Here is a 5,061-nt window from a genome sequence, read left to right as displayed (position 1 = left end):
TTCCTCCTCCTTAACGGTACATTATGTCACTTTTTGCGCAAAATACGGAGTTTTTCAAAACGGTGAGCCCTGTCCTCGTTCACACGCCCTCCGGCTCCCGTCTCAGCGCCTCTCCCGCTCCCGCAGTTCGCGGTGGTTTCCCGCCCCGTCGTGTACGGGACGTCTGCCGCGTCCCGTCAGTTCAGTCGCTCAGGCGTGTCCGACTCTTTGCGACCCCATGGACTGCAGCACCCCAGGCCTCCCCGTGCACCACCAGTTTACTCAGACTCGTAGGTGATGCCATCCAGCCGTCTCATCCTCTGTCGTCCCCTCTCCTCCTGCCCCCAATCCCTCCCAGCATCAGGGTCTTTTCCAGTGAGTCAGATCTTCGCGTTAGGTGGCCACAGTATCGGAGCCTCAGCATCCACCGTGCACAGGAGCGCACATTGGTCGGTTGACCGAGCCACACGGCAACCCGCCTGTCCCCCTCACGCTGCTTAAGGAGCAGAAGAAGGCTGCGTCCGGAGCCCCCTGCCCCTCCGCGCGCAGCCTTGGGAGGGGACCGCTTCCCCGCCCCGCTTTGCGACGTGTCGGTTGGCTGTGCCTTTTCCAGCCGTCCAGTTGGGTTTCCCCTGCTTTGAGCTGGACGCCACGGTGTGGAGTCGGGTGTTTTGAGTGAGGGGTGTGGGTGTGTCTGTCTGCTTCCGCGGTTTAGTTCTCACCGCCGGATCGCGTTCCGTCCCCTTAGTGCGCGTGTGCTTGAGCACCTTTTCCCGCGTGGGTTCAGTGTTCTTTTTTGTGACTTGTCTGTCCAAACGTTGTTTTCCCCATTGTGGTTTTTTCATTGTCTTGTAGGAGCTTTTAAAAGTTTGTTTGTGTGTTGGTGCAGCAGGTAGCTGGTAGGGTCTTAGTTCCGTTCCTCCTGCCGTGGAGGCTTGGAGTCCTAACCACACCCACAGGGAGTTCCCACTTTGTAGGAGTTTTTTTAAAACATAAATTTTGAATATTAATCTTTTTTCCCACTAATTTATGTTACAAGTGTCTTCCAGTTGTGTCTTGACCTAGCTTTCTTCGCGGAGTCTTTGGATCCTAGAAGCTCTTAGCTGTAACTAGGCAGCTGTGCTTCTCTTAGGATATGCTTGTGGGGGGGCTCCCTGGTGTCTGGTTTTGCCTTTCACTTCTGCAAAGCATTTCTTTGGTGCAGAGCCCTCCAGGAACCTGGCCTAGGGTGGGTGGAAGTTTGCACCACCACCCCACCCTCCACCAACCTATTTATTAACCACACTTGTCCTGAGTTCACAGCCAAACTTTAAGAAAAAGCGATTTTGGGCTTAGGCCATTTTGCCATCTAAACCTGGCCACAAAGTTTGCCCTTGAGCAGGTCTTAGTAATTAATGATCTTAAGGGAAGTGAGAGAAGGCAGGAGCAAAGGAAAAGCAGTCAAGGGACTGTTGTTCAGTCACGCAGTTGTGTCCGACTCTTTCCGACCCATGGACTGCAGCACGCCAGGCCTCCCTGTCCCTCACCATCTTCCAGAGCTTGCTCAAACTCATGACCATGGAGTCTGTGGTGCCATCCAACCATCATCCTCTGTCATCCCCTTCTCCCGCCTTCAGTCCTTCCCAACATCAGGGTCTTTTCCAGTGAGTCAGTTCTTCACATCAGGTGGCCAAAGTATTGGAGTTTCAGCTTCATCATCAGTCCTTCCAATGAATATTCAGGACTGATCTCCTTTAGGATGGACTAATTTGATCTCCTTGCTGTCCAAGGGACTCTCGAGAGTCTGGTCCAGCACCGCAGTTTAAAAGCATCAATCCTTTGGTGCTCAGCTTTCTTTATGCTCCAGCTCTGACATCCATGCATGACCACTGGGAAAACCATAGCCTTGACTGTATGGACCTTTGTCAGCAAAGTGATGTCTCTGCAGTCAAGAAAACGTAGTTGCCATAAAACAAGAGTCCTAGTTCTTCCTCAAGGGATATTCATAACAATCTGATACCTGTCTTTGAGTTCTGCAAGAACTAAGGCCCCCACCCAGGTAGAGGATGCAGTGATAGTCTTGACCCCTGGGACTCAGTCAACTAAGCCCTTTCATGAATATGCAGGTAACCTCGCTTAGGGTAGCTTTCTCCTCACTTGCTGCAAGTAATGAATCCCTCCTCTCCCACCTTTTAGCTTGGTTGTGTCTCTTGGCTCAGTGCCAACCAGGAAGTGACCCGGTTTTGTTAGCAGTTATGGGAAGGGTGAACGTGAACGAATGAAGGTTTTTATTGTCTGTTGACATGTTGGTTGCCACATTTACAAAGTAGCATTAACTTTGTAATTAACTGGCTTCCCTGAGGTAAGCCCGGCTTGGTCCTTGTATGTGTAGGGCTGTGCCATCCTCATGGCTTCCCAGGCAGTGCGGTGGTGAAGAACCTGCCTCCAGTACAGGACACACTAGAGGTGTGGGTTTGATGCCTGGGTCGGGAAGACCCCCTGGAGAAGGAAGTGGCAACCCACTCCAGTGTTTTTGCCGGAGAACCCCGTGGGCAGAGGAGCCTGGCGGCTGCAGTGCACAGGGCTGCAGAGAGTCGGACGTGACTGAGCGCAGCGCAGCGCAGTGCTTGTGGCCCTGACGCTTTGTGTAGGAATTTTGTGTCAGTGTTCATGGGTGAGATTAACCTCCAGTTTTACTCGCCTGGGCGGTCTTCGTTAGATACTGGTATTGAATTTCTTTATAAATGCGGTGGTGATACGGCTTCTGTTTTCCTCTCTTTTAGAAATTTTGTTTAATAGTGGAATTATTTCTTCCTAAATGTTTGGTAGAACTTAAGTAATAAGCCAGCTAGGGGGCTGCATTTTCCCTGTGGGAAGATATTTGAGTATTGATGTTTGGTTTGATGTTCTTCTTAACTTTTCTGGATGCTGTATGTTTTCTAGTGGTTTGGCAGTTTGTGTTAAAACTGCGGCCTTGTTAGCATACAGTGGACGACAGCCCTTTTCATCTTGGAATGTTAGAAGCATGTGCACTGCGGTTTCCTCCCCTGGGTTCCCCCGGGGTTCATCTCAGCAGATGTTTGTCAGCCTCAGGAGACTTTGCCAAGTACCACCTTTTGACTTTGTTCATTGTTCTGTTATCTGTTCATTTTCTGTTCGCTAATCTTGGTTATTTCTTTTTTTTTAAGGTTTGTTTACTGATGCATTTTATTTTTTGGCTGTGGTGGGTCTTGTTGCTGCGCTCGGGCTTTTTCTGGCTGCGTGGAGAGGCGGCTCCTCTCCAGTGTGGCGGAGAGGAGTGTGGCCCACAGGTTCAGTCATCCCTCGGCGTGAGGGCTCTTCCCGGACCAGGGATCAAGCTGGTGCCGCTGCGTTGCAAGGTGGGCTCTTAACCACTCGACCCCAGAGGAGCCCAGGTTCACTAATTCTTGTACTTTGATTATTTCCTCCCTTCACTTGGTGTTTATGTTGCTCCTTTTCTGGTCTCTTAGTGTAGACTCATTTTTCAGCCACTTTCCTTTTCTGAAATGCCCGTGTTAGGGCGGGTTTTCCTCTCTTACGTCTTTGGCTGTGCCCACAACTGTTGATGGTGTCATCATCACCAAGGCACACTATCTTGTAACTTCTACGATGATTTCCTCACTGATCTCTTTGTAATTTAAAATGTTTTTTAATTTTTGTACATTAGAGGGAGAGAGGTTTTACTTATGTTTTTACTAGTAATTTCTAGCTGGGATGAGTGCTTGTCAGAGAATATAGTCTGTGTTATTTCAGTCATTTGAAATGTAAGATTTGCTTAATGGCAAAATATATGGTCAGTTTTCATAAGCATGGCGAGTGAGTTTGAGAGGCCTTTTTTTCATCTAGTTTTGCGACCCATTGCCCAGTATATATTCAGTAGGTCAGATTTGTTTACTCGTCCGTATCAGTGGGTATGCTTCTCTCTGTTGTCTCCTATGATTATACACCTGCCTGGTTTTATCGGCCTCTGCTTTCTGCGCTGTGACGCGCTGAGCGCCGTGCCTGTTGCCTTGTGAGTGGGCCGCAGGTCCCTGGGTGAAGGCCTCTGTGGCCGGCAATGCTGTGTCTGTGTTTTGGTCCAGCATTGATAGAAGTATACCAGCTTTCTTTGTTGATTCCTCTGTAGTTTACTCTTGGATTTTGCCTGTCATTAGAAGAAATTGTAATGAAAAATTTACTTAGCTGGACTGAAAGAACTAGGCCTTTCTGGATAATTTACTTTTCTGAAAGGCATTTTCATTTATATACTTAGTCTTAAACTTTTTATTCCAAAACATCCTAATTTACTCAGCTGTCTCAGTTACTTCTCTTCAGTTATGTCAGGGTCTGATACCTTCGGGGATAGCTTTCTGCTGCTTTTTTATGTGGGACCATAGATGAAGGGACACCAGATAGCTGGGCTGTGTGTGCTCCACCCTGATGGCAGAAAGGGAAGAGACACTGAAGAGCGTCTTGATGAACGTGGAAGAGGAAACTGAAAAGGCTGGCTTAAAACTCGGCATTCAAAAAGCCAAGATCATGGCATCTGACCCCATCTCTTCCTGACAGATAGATGGGGAGACACTGGGAACAATGATAGATTGTACTTTCCTGGGCTCCAACATCACTGTGGACTATGATTACAGTTATGAAATTAAAAGACACTTGCTCCTTGGAAGGAAAGCTATGACAAACCTAGACAGCGTATTAAAAAGAAAAGACATCACTTTGCCAACAAAGGTCCCTCTAGTCAAGGCTATGGCTTTTCCAGTGGTCATGTATGGATGTGAGAGTTGGACTATAAAGAAAGCTGAGCGCAGAAGAATTGATGCTTCTGAACTGTGGTGTTGGAGGAGACTCTTGAGAGTCCCTTGGACTGCAAGGAGATCCAACCAGTCCATCCTAAAGGAGACCAGTCCTGGGATTTCTTTGGAAGGAATGATGCTGAAGCTGAAACTCCAATACTTCAGCCACCTCACGCGAAGAGTTGACTCATTGGAAAAGACCCTGATGCTGGGAGGGATTGGAGGCAGGAGGAGAAGGGGACACAGAGGATGAGATGGCTGGATGGCATCACTTACTTGATGGACATGAGTTTGGGTG

General features: G+C 48.5%; 1 protein-coding gene across 1 annotated transcript in view; it reads left to right on the top strand.

Annotated features, from left to right (window-relative positions):
* Positions 1-5,061, top strand: part of NELFA (negative elongation factor complex member A) — a 16,623-nt gene that overhangs the window by 442 nt on the left and 11,120 nt on the right. The window lies entirely within an intron of this gene.

This window comes from Bison bison, unplaced genomic scaffold (assembly GCF_000754665.1).
Source record: "Bison bison bison isolate TAMUID 2011002044 unplaced genomic scaffold, Bison_UMD1.0 scf7180017851375, whole genome shotgun sequence".
Lineage (NCBI taxonomy): Eukaryota > Metazoa > Chordata > Mammalia > Artiodactyla > Bovidae > Bison > Bison bison.
This window is presented reverse-complemented; position numbering and strand designations above follow the sequence as displayed.